This window comes from Marmota marmota, unplaced genomic scaffold (assembly GCF_001458135.2).
Source record: "Marmota marmota marmota unplaced genomic scaffold, marMar, whole genome shotgun sequence".
NCBI lineage: Eukaryota > Metazoa > Chordata > Mammalia > Rodentia > Sciuridae > Marmota > Marmota marmota.
In genome coordinates this window covers 23126512-23141710 of record NW_026000242.1, presented here as the reverse complement: position 1 = coordinate 23141710, position 15199 = coordinate 23126512, and the positions used below count along the sequence as shown (strand labels likewise).

At 30.4% G+C, this 15199-nt stretch overlaps 1 protein-coding gene across 1 annotated transcript in view; it reads left to right on the top strand.

Annotated features, from left to right (window-relative positions):
* Cntn5 (contactin 5) overlaps window positions 1–15199 on the top strand; it is a 1225793-nt gene that overhangs the window by 172570 nt on the left and 1038024 nt on the right. The gene's annotated exons all lie outside the window — the stretch shown is intronic.

Below are 15199 nucleotides of genomic sequence, written 5' to 3'. Positions count from 1 at the left end.
GTTTTGTCTTAAATATTAGTGTTTTATTTTCTTTTAAGAGCTAATCATATATCATTTTTCATTATGTTCATTAATCCTGTGGCATGTGTGTGGCTGAAAATGCTTCTAACTTTGAATGATGCTACTTTTGTTGTAAAAATAAATTTAAAATTATATGTAATACATTTCATTCATTTATTTGCCTTTATATACATTTTCACTTGATATTTTTCATATAATTTTGAAAAGTATACAATGATAACATATGAAAATTTTCTATTTTTTCTATTTCTATGTATCCTAGGTTTTTTATATAATTATAATCATACCATGAATGTCATTGTTTATTTTTTGTGAACAATTTGTCATAGCTTAACATTTTTTTTAGTTGTTGACAGACCTTTATTTATTTATTTTTATGTGGTGCTGAGAATGGAACCCTGTGCCTCACACATGCTAGGCAAGTGCTCTGCCACTGAGCTAAAACCCCATCACTAGCTTAAAATTTTAATGTGTTTAATGTATTAAATAAATTCTTCCAAATTTTATAATTTAATTTTGGATATTTTTCAAAAAGCTTTACTCAATACTGAATTCTAAATAATTCATATATCATTATTACTAATGTGTATTAAATATAATGAAACTCTGTTCTGAATACATGGTAATTTAATAAAATATGGTATTCAAGTCACTTTTATAAGTCATACCACTATTTTGCAATAGGAGTAGTTGTTATTCAATATTTCATAGCTTTTCCCCCTGTATTGCTTAATTGTTCCTTTCTTTACTTCAGTCATGGCGTTCAAAAGAGGAACTAAAATTTGTTATTTTTATCATTTGAATGATAAAACTATATTACAATTTTTTGGAGTGGGGAGGCATGTCACTGTGAGGCCAATAAAAAGAAAAAAAAAGAATAAAGCACCTCTATTTCCAGGAAACAAGCCAATAATTGTTATTCAGAACACATAAGGAGAGCATGATTTTAAACATTTAGAGGAAATCACAAAGGCTTGAAGGGCTTTCCCCCAGGGGCACCTTGGAAGAATTCATGTTTCTAAAACAGGAAACATTTATCAAGACTTTAGTACAGGAACAGTTTCAGGCTTCAGAGTCAGTGGAACTAGAGCAAACAAACTTTCTGGCCTTAATGTCTACTATGCCACCTCTTCCAAGGGAGTTTGCTTTTCTGTAAAAATAAAAAAGAGAAAATACAAACAAATTAATATTCTGCATTAATAAAAGTATAAGGGGAAATTCCTCGTCATATAAGATAACTTATTTGTTAGAAAAAAAAACAGTTTTAAATAAATAGTATGCTGTTATTAAAATTTCCCCAAACTCATTTTGTGTTCTTGTTTTATATCTGGAATGAAACTTGTTTTTGGTGGTTCTTCTCTTCTTAAATTGTAACATTTAAAACAGTATAGAAGCCACTTTCTTTCAATGGAAATGATCATCTTAGAGTAATATATTTACTTTATAGAATTGAAGAAACTATATTATGTGTATGCATGACATATATATGTATATATATTAAATATGATATTATCATATTTATCATATGTATTAAATAAGAAATGACATTATGGCATATTTATATATGTGGATAGGGACAAATATGTATAGACAAATATGTAATGCTTTCATCTTATGTTGCTTTTACTGATAACTTTCCTATGTCAATGAATATCCAATAAGAAGGGTTCATAAAATTCTTCAAATATTATCATTTTTGTTGTAACATTTTGCTGTGCTTAGGGTCAATGTGTCTGTGGTCCTGCCAGAAAGAAAACTAGTCTTTTCAATTCTACAAAGCAAACATACTCTAAGGTGATCATTTCCATTGAAAGAAATGGAATATATATATATATAGTCTATTTATGTGTATATATATATATATATATATATTATTATATATATATAATCTGAACCTTTTCAATTTGGAGGAAATTCTATTTATTTTGAAGAAAACAAGAAATTATTCCAAAATATGTTTCCCAATTTATAGGTTGAACTAAGCCATGTTACCTGAGATTTTTGCAAAATAATGTTTGTTTGTTTGTTTTGCTGCATGTATTTAACATTTAATGAAGATATCTTAGGAAAAGCAGAGCAAAAACTGAATGGCAATATATAAAATGATTGGTCCTATCAGTTTAAAGTAAATTGGTGATTATTCAAGTTTTGGATATTATCAGATCCTATTGTTAAGTGTAAATATTCTTTTCCTTTGTGATTCTGTGCTTATTTTTTAATTTAAAGAGGGATACAAAAGTTTTGTCATTTTAATTTTATAATCGGTAATTACTAAAATTTTAAAGGATTGGACTGGCATTAGCAGGCGTCAACAAATACTTTAACCTCTACGATATAATTTTGCTTGCCTGTTAAATTACTGAATGTCTTTTTCATTTTCCCAATTCATTTCATCAAAAATTATGTTTATATTTTGTGTGAAGTTTCAGTTCGAGGATATGGGCATATAGAAAATATGTGGAAAAAATGAAGCAATGTGATCTTTCATTAGAAATAGGAAATCAAACAATATTATTAGAGCATGAAGCAGGATGCTTTGTCCAGCCAGGGTGGGGCTGGTAGGAAAGGGCTTCCTGAGGAAAATTGTGTTTAAGTAACTTTTCCTAAAAGCAGACAGTCAAGGACCATATTTGATGTCAGATAACACAAATAAAAGTCTTAATAGTGGTTTTTCACTGATGAATTAAATTCTCTAGTTAAGACTTCTCAAACAGAAAAATATGTACTCAGAGCAAGGAAAATTTGTGTAATGTTTTCATCTTATGTTGCTTTCACTGATAACTTTCCTATGTCAATGAATATCCAATAGGAAGGATTCATAAAATTCTTATTTTAAACAGATGAAAACTTCATAGATCTAAACAACAAAAACATTCCCAAAAGTATGTTGTAATGGAAATCTGAATCTGGGGTTTGATTGGGTGATTGTGCAGGATACAGGTAACATACAGCAAGGGTACAAATGTTTAAATGATGTTTCAAAATCTGAAATAACAGTCTTTGTGTATGTGTGGTGATATTTCTTGACAATTGATTTTCTATGTGATATATCTGCATCAGAGTTCTCTGGCAAACACTCATGTTGAGTCATATTAAAACAGTAGAATGATACATTAATGGCTTAGATACTCATATTTTAACCATATCTGAATAAAATGTTTTTAATAAAAATTATATATTGCAATAAAAATGAGAAGGGAAACAGAATTAGAAACAAAAGAACTTATTATATAAGAAAAGAGAGGGAATAAATTTGTAAAGGTAGAAGGGGAGCAAAAATTGAGAAATATGTGTCCTTTTGTGCTCTATTCCAGCATTTAGCATGATGTGCACACATATGAGTTTTTTGGAAAATGGTTATAAATAATTTTCAGGCATTGCAGAACTTATTACTTTTATGAAATTTTATGTTATGATTTCACACACACTACAGTGTGTATAACTCTTACCGTACTTATGAAACAAATATAATGAGTTGGTTCATGAGTTTGTTTCCTTCATGATTGTCTGATTATCCTAGAGTACATGAGTCAACTTATAAATACTTTATTTCTATTACCTGTGTGCCTAATAAATAATCATACTGTGCTTTATAATTTATTTTTTAATTAATATTGTTTGGAAACTTGTGCCTAACAAGTACTATCTTTTTTTTAAAATTTAATTTACTTATTTTAATTAGGTATATATGCAGCAGAATGCATTTTAATTCATTGTACAAAATTGCAGCATAACTTTTCATTTATCTGATTGTACACAATGTAGCATCACACTATATGTGCAGTCATACATATAATGTCCATCACATTCCACCATCTTTCCTGCCCCTACATGCCCTCACCTTCACTTCCTCCCCTTTACCCAATCAAAGTTCCTCCATTTTTCCCATGCCCTCCCCCATGATGGATCAACATCCACTTATTAGAGAGAACATTCAGCCTTTGAATTTAGGTAATTGGCTTATTTCACTCAGCATGATATTCTCCAATTCCATCCACTTACCTGCAAATGCCATAATTTTATTCTCTTTTAGTGCTGAGTAATATTCCATTGTGTATATACATATCACAGTTTCTTTATCCATTCATCTATTAAAGGACATCTAGGTTACTTCCACAGTTTAGCTACGGTGGTGAATTGTGCTGCTACAAACATTGATGAGGCTGTGTTACTATAGTATGTGGATTTTAAGACATTGGATATAGACGAAAGAGTGGGATAGATGGGTCAAATGGTTTCATTTCAAGTTCGCTAATGAATCTCCATACTCCTCTCCAGAGTGTTTTCAGTCCCACCAGCAATGTATGAGTGTGACTTTTTCCCCATAACCTTTCCAACACTTATTGTTGTTTGTTTTCTTGATGACTGCCATTCTGACTGGTGTGAGATGAAATCTTTTTTTGTTTTGTTTTGTTTTTACATCTACTGTTTTACATATTGCCATACTAGCATATGTTGTATTCTGCTGCCTTTCCTATCCTCTACAATCCCCCCTCCCCTCCCCTCCCCTCCCATCTTCTCTCTCTACCCCATCTACTGTAAGCAAGAAGACCCTCATTGTTATACAAAATTACATACAAGAGGAAGTGAGGGGAAAGGGAAAAAAAAACAAGGGGGAGAAATGAATTACAGTAGAGATGAAATCTTAAGAGTAGTTTTGATTTGCTTTTCTCTAATTACTAGAAATGTTGGACATTTTTTTCATATATTTGTTGATCAATTATATATCTTCTTCTGAGAAGTGTCTTTTTAGCTCCTTAGCCCATTTATTGGTTGGGTTGTTTGTGTTTTGGGTTTTAAGTTGTTTGATTTCTTTATATATCCTGGAGATTATGGTTCTATCTGACGTGCATGTGGCAAACATTTGCTCCCAAAATATAGGCTCTGTCTTCACCTCACTCTTTGTTTATTTTGCTGTGAAGAAGATTTTTTAGTTTGAATCCATCCCATTTATTAATTCTTGATTTTATTTATTCCACTTTAGGGCTCTTATTAAGGAAGTCATGTCTAATCTGATGTGATGAAGATTTGGGCCTACTTTTTCCTTAGTTTCAAGGACTCTGGTCTAATTCCTAAGTCCTTGATCCACTTTGAGTTGAGTTTTGTGTATGGTGAGAGAAAGGGGTTTAGTTTCATTTTGCGGCACATGTGTTCTCAGTTCTCCCAGCACCATTTGTTGAAGAGACTATCTTTTATTGAATGTATGTTTTTGGCTCATTTGTCTAGTATGAGATAGCTGTATTTACGTGGGTTTTTCTTTGTGTCTTCTATTCTTTATCTTTGGTCTACATGCCTATTTTTGTGCCAATTTCATGCTGGTTTTGTTACTACCGCTTTGTAGTCTAGTTAGGATCTGGTAGCATTAACACAACAGTAAATGGACCCAACTGATGCAGATAACATTGTATCAGTAAGTATCATCAGAGTCAAGTATTCTGACAAACTAGATTGCTTTGTCCATTATCAGTGGGGGCAGGGGAAGGAAGCATATTACATAATTTCTAATCTAGAAGCACTTGCAAAGTTAGTTGGGAAACCAAGATGAAATTGCTATTAGCTTTTGAGACATACTTTTAAATAAAATGAACAAGTGAAAGCCACCCAATATATTTTTTGAAATAAAGCAACCCAAACTTAATAAAAGATTGTAGCTGTAATTGCATTTAAATTAACTCTACATATTTTTATAAGTAGACTTAACACTCATCTTTAAAGGTTTAGAAAATGGTCCTTTCATTAATTAAGTCAATCATCTTCTATGTTATTCTAAAAGATAAAATAAGATTAGGATGCTGAAGAAAGGACCAACAAAGGAAATTACAACATATATTAAAATTGAGGCAAAAATGAGAAATAAGAACAATTAAAAATAGTTTAAATTAAAAAGTAATCAAGCATAAAGTTAAATGTATGTACTTTATCCTTACACTCAAACAAAAGTTTGAGAATCAATCATAAGCCACAAATTTAAACCAAAGGTATCTAATTGCTAAGAAGAAAAAAATATATCAATTATATAGTATTTGTAGAATTAAAAATATCAAATCACCAGTTTTCCAGAAACATTACATCTACTTAACCTTCCTAAACTATGTAACAAATGTCTCTGTATAGTAGTGGGAATTGTCCTTGAGGATAACTGTAATAGGCTTCACTGTTTGACTCATTCTTGAAGTAGTTACAATATATTACATTCTGAGTACATGCCTTCTTCCAGTTCTGGATCAATCTAAGAATATGTTAAAATATTTGAAAAATTGCTTGGAATTCTGTTCTCTGAATTATATGTTTCTATCTCCAATTATAGTTTTCAGTAGCTCACATGAGGAATAATTAACTGAGGAATATACTTACATTTTGAAACAATTCTAACTTAAAATCAAATGAGCAGTAGAAAGTCCATTGTTATGTTTCAGTCAATGTACTTTTAATGTGAAAAGAAAATTAATCAGAAAAACACACTCACCGTGACCAAAATATGTTGTCAGTATTCACGGAGCACCCAGCATTGTACAATTGTATCTCCTGGTTTATAGACATGATCATGCATCAAATCTCAAAAATAACCGAGTTAACTTGGTTATTAATTGAAATATTGGTGTATGCTCTTTTCCTCCTGCTAATTTTGTTCCTTCATTCTTCCTTTCTTATTTCCCTCATTTACATCTTTCCTCATTTTTCTCTTCCCTCCTCTTCAATACTTTGATTTTCTTCAGAACTATCATGTAAGTGCATTTTAGATGCTGAATAACTCAGTTAAATATTAAGCATTTATTAGTGTATTTACAACTTTATTCTCTGTCATTAGTTAGCATAGTTAGTTTTCTATTCAGGCCATCTTGTTTCAGGTAATAAAATCATATCATCTGCAAGTATTAAGAGGCATGTTTTCCATCTCAAGAGGATATATATCTGTATATAGAAGTTTTATCAGAAAAATTTTAAAAACAATGAATATTTGATAGGTTGTTAGATTTGTTTTCAATAACATTTTCCAGGTTTATTTTTAATAATACTCATTAATCTTTGAAAGCAGCCCCAACACATGCACGAGAAAAGTCTGGATCAGATTAGGTCCAAATTCTGCTTCCTCTGCTTATTATATCTATAAACTTAGACACATTTGTTTTTTATCTTCTCTAAACCTTAGTCTCCTCATTGGTAAGATAAAGATAATGAAATGATCTTTCTTATATAATTGTTTAAGTATTGTTAAGTAGCCTGATTTGCTTAGTTTTTATATACTTTGCTGGTGTACAGCATGACTTTTAGAAATGTCAGTTGGTAATAATGATACTACTATTACTAAAATTAAAACTGCATAATTATGCTATTATCATAATTTTATATGTTTCCTAGTCTTTTCTACCAATGCTCAGAAATATAGTATGAAAAATCTCCTCCTAAGTGTACTGTTTTGCAATGTTCCATTTTGCTTGGCAGTTGTGAATATTATAATTTAGCAATTACTGTGAATATTGACACACATCATTAATATGTAATGTTAATGTGATATTTAATGGCATAATAATTTTCCATTATGGTGATCTTTAATGGCATTCCTACTTCTAAATGATCTGTCCCAAGCATTATACTGCTATAAACATGTTTTTTAAACATCTCTAATAAACATCTCTAATTTTTCTTAAAATTCATTAGAATTGAGACTGCTCACTAATAAGTTAGGTGCATTTAAAAGGCTTACTATACAGAATCTCTTCCTTCCAAAATTATATTAAATGTATACTGTCAACACCATCATCATGGAATGTTCATTCCAAAATTCTGCCAACACAAAAAGGTTTCATTATGTTTATGCTACACTAGTAGGAAAGGAAAAAAATAATATTGTTGTTTTTATATGCATTTCTTTGATGACAATTGTAATTAAATATTTCACATATCTTGAACATTCATAATTTTTCCTCTTTTGCTTATATCTCTTCTCCATTTGTTATAATACTCATTATTTTAGAATTTTCAAAATTGCTTAGTTATTTCTTTCCTGTTTTGAAAGTTCATATAAAGTCAACAGTTTAAAGCCTTCGTTTATTGTTTGTGATAAAAGAAAACTTTTTACACAGTTGATGAATCATCTATAATTCTGATGTTAGCATGTTTATAAAAGACTTATGCAAACAAATCATATTCACTTATATTTTCTCATAGTTTCAGATATTATATTTAATTATTTTTTACTTCATGTGGACATAATTGAATTTCAGGGTCTGTATTTTGAGACATGATTGAATTAAGTTAACCAATAATGATAGTGATATTTGTTTAAAACTCCTTTTGTTCTCTATTTTTCAGTTTTTAAATACTTGTATGTACCTGAGTCTATGATTAATCTGTACATTCTTAAGTTAGTTTCACTATTCTAATTGGTTTTATTTCATGATGCATTTATGTATTTTGCAATGTCTATACATTATTTATTATGTATGACAAATCACTTAAAGTTTTAGAGGATTATAAAAGCCAGTGTTTTATTTGCTAACAATACTGAAGTGGAGGAATTTGGATTGAAAAACTGGTGTTTCTGCTGCGCTTGCCTGCCTGTGTCACTCATGGGACTGTAGGTACCTCCACTGAGATTAGATGATCAATTGTTACCTTGCTCAACTGCCTGGTGGTTGTCAGGCAGTCAGTTAAATACTTTTATTTTCTTCCATGTGGTTTCTCCAATAAACTAGCATATTCTCATTTATATTATAGTCTCGGGGTATTAAGAGTAATTAAGGGGATTTCCAATGCACAAATGCTTATCTAGACTCTGCTTGTATCACATGTGCTAATGTTCTATGGTTAACACAAGCCACATGGTCAAATTCAGATTCATAGAGTGGAGAAGCAAACATCATGTACTGTTGAAGAGTAAAAAAGTTGTAAGGAAAAATTACCATGGAAGGAATTACTGTAACCATCTTTGCTTACAGTCTATATATAATTTAAGTAACTTCTCACTAATTTCTTAAAAGTATTTTCTTAAAATTTATGTTTATTTAAATCCATTATCAAATTTATCTTGGTTCTCATTCATTCTAGAATGATGAGAAGTGAGCAGAAAATACTCATCCTTCTCAAAATATTTACTATGTCATCTTGTTCTGATATTTTATTACATTTTTAAAACATTTTAATTTCTATCTAATTTATATAGTTTTGTTTTTGAGTTCATTGCTTAGTTTATATTTTCTTTCCTTCTTTATTGTGGTGCTCAGAATCAAACCCAGGGTTTTGCTTATTCTAAGCAAGCGCTCTATCACTGAACTACATCCCCAGCCCTGTAATCTATATTTTATTGTGTATTTTATGATGTTTTAACTTATTATTGCTTTAAAGGAAGTTTTATTTGTTTATTTGAATATTCCTTTTTCTAACTACTTTCATGTCTACTTCAATCTAATTTCAATCATCTTTCAATTTATTCTTTTCATCAGGAAATAGTACTGCCTGCAAATATGAAAAAACTTTCTATTCCTTTTTTAAACAATTTCTTCAAACTACTTTATAATGCCAAATTGGTATAATTAGAATTGCTTTATTTTTGTGGAATAGTCTTTCATATTTTAACATTATATAAGATTGATGAGGTATCATTTAATATTGTTTAAAATAGAAGCACTATTCTTAATTGGTTGGAAGATTTTATTATTTCATTCATTTATTCACTTTGTCACAATAAATATTTACAGAATGCCATGTATATGCCAGGTATTTTCATTATGGATTTAAAAATGAATGAAGAACTCCAGAGATTATTTATTTTTCAATTCCAATCAGGGGTTTAGTTTTTCTTCAGTGAAGATTACTGTTCATCTTATTTTAACTTTGTATTTTATCTCATTACTGTGTACTATCCATAGGAAAAAGACTAAGGAGAACTTAGTAAAAGCTTAAATTATCATATCAATCCTGATGCATTTTTTCCTGAAGTGCTATGTTATATGAATAACAGGACTTTCTGGTAGAATAATCATATCAAAAATCACAGATTGTTACAAAATGTGTAACACTGCTGTTTTACAAGTTCCTCTGAAGCAATAGGTAAAGGGAAATCATATGGTATTACATAATGCAGAAAATAGGTTACTGCAGTTTTAAAATCATAAACCCACTACAAATTATGTACAGAGGGTTAATACAGAACATGTTTGTCAAAAATATCTCAATTTAATCTAGAGTCAAAAGTCAACTGGCTTAATGCCTAGGAAGAGAACAGTAAAATACTTTAGAAAAGGACTGGATTCTATAATACACTGGACATTTGAACCTGGTTTTTAAATGAAAAAGTTTTTTAAAACTTCAAAGTTTTAATTAACATATAATACTTGAACATATTTGTGGGATGCAGTGTAATATTTTAATATATGCCTATAATATATTATGAACAAATCAGAGTAATTAGCATTTCTAGTTCCTTATCATTTCTCTGTTTGGATTTTTCTAGGTTCTGACTTCTAGCTTTCCATAAAATTTATGATTATTGTGTATTGTGGTAATCCCACTGTCCTATAGAACACTTCCTTCTGTGTTTTAGTAGCTTTATGTTACCATTATTTTCCTTTTGTCTCTTCCCCCTCTTCTCAGCCTGTACTAATCAGTTAAATTAGGCAGAATTAATTGACCAGGTATAAACTAGAATCTGTGCCTATGCAATCTCAAACTTCTATGTTTAGAATCATCTATCATTGCTGGATTTTAAACACCAGTTTAGAAACTTCATAAAGCTGTACTTTAATAATTTTTTGAAGAAACTTACTTTAGGAAATACATGTTGGCTTTGTTAAAGAAAAATTTTATAATAACATCATACAGTTTGAAAGCATTACAATTTTGGAACATTGCCTAACTTGGCAAGAGAACAGTTTGTGAATAAGAATTCTAATTATCTTGTTACTGTGCTGAAATATTTCTTGTCAACTTTTTTCTCTGCTTTATCATATAAGAGTAGTGTGTTTCTTGAAAATGTTATACTGGATAATAAATGTATTCTGTCTAAATACAAGTGCCTAACCTGGACATCAAGTAAATTTTATGCAACTGTCAAAAGTCTTACAATGAGTAAATTTATTAAAACAAAATTAATACAAATGAAAATGATAGTTGCAGAAATATATTAATATGAAAATATTTTTTTATTTTATACATTTGTCACTGTAGAAAATTTGACAAATGTAGGAAAGGAATAAGGAATAAGAGGTAAATAACTATTCATAACATTTACTCCTGTGTAGCTTTTGTTGACTCTATGTCATTTCATTATAAATTTATACAGTAATATACTTCTCTATTCCTTATTTTAATTTTCCCTGATTATAGAAATAATATAGATATATTATTTTAAAAAATTTGATCATATAACTGATGAATAAGAATATATCATTTTAAAAATAAATTTTACTATTTAGACGCAATACTTTATAAACACTCAAACTAATGAATGAATCTGAAATAGTGGAAAGAATTGATTGTGATATATTCAATGATATGAAATTAAATCAAGATCTAGTCAGGTTTAATTATTAACTTAACAAAGTTTTTAGTTATTTTCTAGTTTCATTTTCTGAATTTTGAGTGATAATGTGTTTATACAAATATGATTTATGAATCAATGTTTTAGAAAGGTTTACTCCATAAATTGACATTAATGGAAAATTTCTGTTAATAGTCATAACATCTCCCACATATTAGGTGACCTCTATTTTTTCATACAAATTACTTTTTTAATTGTTGATAAATGGAGCCAGGTGTGGTGGCCAATGCTTGTAATACTAGCAACTTGTGAGGGTAAGAGGCAGGAAGATTGCAAGTTTGACTCAAGCCTAAGCAACTTAGTGAGACTCTATTTAAAAAAAAAAAAAAAAAAACACCTCTTGATGGATAGAGAATTACTAGGAAAATGTGAAGCTGCAAGCTTCAGATCAACTGCAACTTTCTATATACAGTGAGATCCATCTAATAACCATTCCTATCTTTCATTAGCCCTCATATTTAATTAAAGTTATGACTACCATTATGGAAGGAGACACCATGAGGGGCCATATTGCAAAAAAATGAGGCTTCCTATTTTAATACTGTTGTTCATGTACTATTGAGGCATCTTATTTCTATTCAGAATAATGTTCATCACTTTGTGTGTCATATCCAAGTTTCTCTTGACCACATAAGGAAATATTTATCTACTTCCCACCACATATGGAAAAGCTTTCAGGCTGTCTGAGGTCTAGCTGCCCACATCGTGAGAACAGGAGAAGGTCCCCACCATTATTTCTACTTCTCCACCCTCTCCTCTTTTTCCTCCTCTCCATCATCTTCCTCTTTTATTATGCTCACTATGGGAAAATATATGGGGTCTTATACCTTTCGGATTCCTAAACTTTTAAGAAATTTTATAATTTTTTATGTATCTCAATTCTAAAGATTATATGACAATATCATTAACAATTAAATTGATGTCACTGAGCCTCATTCTGTCTCATTTTGCAAATAAAAACAAGCAGAACCTCAAAATTCTTTACCAATAAAACTAAGATAAAATCTCTTATTGGATCTAGATTTCTTTCATGATAGCATCTTACCCTTATAGACAAATATTCAGACCATGGTAAAAAGGTTTTTAATATTTGTCATTACTGAGAAAAACACTCTTCCCTAGAGAAATAATAAATACGAAGTGAAAAACAGTTTAAAATGTTCTTAAATTAGCAATCTATGTGTTTTGGGTACAAGCAAGTAATCACATAAACACAATTTCAGATACAATGTATATTTTCATTTATATATATTTTTATTTAGTAGTTATAACTTGTTGGTAATAGAATTCTTTCATTTTAATATTACTTTCCATTTTTCAAATACAGTTGTTCAGTGTATCTCTACAAATGTATCCTTAGAATTCATTTCTTAAATGATGCTTCATTCCACAAAGTGCTCTGCAATATTTAAAGATTTGCCTCCAACAGACTTGGCATTCTCCTTCTGGCTACTTCTTATTTGATTATTATGATAGGGTGGCCAGCACTCCAGAAGAGCAGGTTCCTGCCAGGAGGGGTGAGCCACCTGGGAAGATAAAAAGTCTGAAATAATCAGTAAAAAAATAAAGATAAAAATTAGATTTAGGAGGCAGGGCATCTGATGGGTCTTCCAGCCTTGCTAGGAACTGGAACTGAACAACTGATAAAGGTCTTGATTCTCTATTAAAGGGGAAGTACATCAAATACGGGATAGGGTTTTCCTGGGAGGGGTATTGTTTTTTGCTGTGGCGAGGGTCTTGCAGTGAACAGGTTGTTTGGCGTTTGACAGGTTATGACCATCTAAGGGAGGCTGTTTGATCCTAAGGCTGTGAGGTAAGAAGGGTGCCAGCATGATCTGGGCTTTCTAGAACCAGGGAATTTTATCCAGGAATTCCCAGAAAAGCAGCTTCCCTGCATTATGTTGGCTCAAACTAACCCATAATTTATATGGCTTCCAACAGATTACGTCCTATCTTTTGATACCACTCTTTTTCATGATTTGATGATGAGATATTTGTTCTGCTTGCTTGGGAGAGGAAAGTCACTCATTAATCAAGACCTGATTTGCAAATGAATTCTTCTTTTAGGCTACAACAGAAGCACTGAAATCATTAAATTTCAACTCTAAATGAAAAGGTGGCTTTTCTTATTAACATTTACACAGACTGTGAAATGTTGGCCGTGTAGTTATAAAATTATATTTAAATATATGTGTATCAATAAATAGAATGATTGATAGGTTTTTTAAAACTTGGCTTGGCCAGTCTTTAAAAGGTTTTTTTTTTTCCTTTTTCCCCTGTATTCTCAATCACTATTTCATGCATATAGTTCTTTTATAAAGTCCACTTAAAGTATTTGAGGATAAATAAGTTTCAGTAACACAGCTGATATTTTTCATCTCTTTAAAGATTACAATTGTAGTCACATATGAAATGATCCAAGAAAGTCTGTAGTAAATAAATTTAAACTTTGCATTCTGTTGTTTTCCAGACACTAAATTATTTTACTAAATTTATTTTTGTAATTTCTTATCAAATACTTCCAATTTAGTGTCCGACAATGCTAAGGAATTTTAAAAAGGCACATGTATACACACTACAATTTCTTATTTATTATTCACATCAGAGAATTTTAAAAAATTATATTGTTGGGTAACAGTGGTACCCCTATAGTGAACCACAGGTAAATTATCACAACAACAATACATGGTATTTTAACATGGAGATATAAAGGCAGCTAAATTAAATATTATTTAATAGTTTTTTGCAAATTGGAAATAATACCTGGCAGCAGGATTTTTCAAGAAGTTATTTCAAGATATTGTTGGCAACACCATGACTTAGTCGGGCATGGTGTTGCTTTGAAGGAAAACATTGACCCTTATATTTGATGTCAACTAACATTCCAATGTTTGGTAGAATTATGGGTCTCTATTGAGGTGATTGAGCAAGGAACATCTTTCAAAGGAAAGAAATTCTTAAATCTTATTAAATCTTGAATTATTTCATTTAAAGTACACATCTGAATATGGCTATTAAATATTTCCACCTTCTGTTAGGAATTCATTGTTTGTCTTCTCCTGCTGTGATGTAACTTAAGAAGAGTGAACTATTTTTTTTCTGTGTTTTGTTCAAATCTCTAACTTTAGTACCTAGACTATGCCTAGCTGATAATTGACTTGCAATAAATACCTGCTGAAACAGTGAATTTTGTATAAATTAACAATTTTTATAGCCCTTGAATCTTTTCAGTTCTTTTTTCTAACCCATCCTATTCTCCCTTTTCCAAATTGAATCCCTTTCAGACTTCAGATATCCAGTGAACTGTAAACTTAAGCCAGGATTTCTGAAACTATTGTCTGAAATCACCTATATAAAATCACCAGAAAGATTCATTTAAAAGTTCATGCTTCTGGCTGTTGCACCATACCTACTAAATTAGACTCTTTGGTGTTCAGAAATCTATGAAAAGTATCACAAGGGGCTGGGATTGTGGCTCAGCTGTAGAGTGCTCCCCTAGCACGGGCGGAACCCAGTTCGATTCTCAGCACCACATAAAAATAAAGGCACTGTGTTGTGTCCATCTACAAAAAAGATTCATATTCTCTCTCTCTCTCTCTCTCTCTCTCTCTCTCTATATATATATATATATATATATAT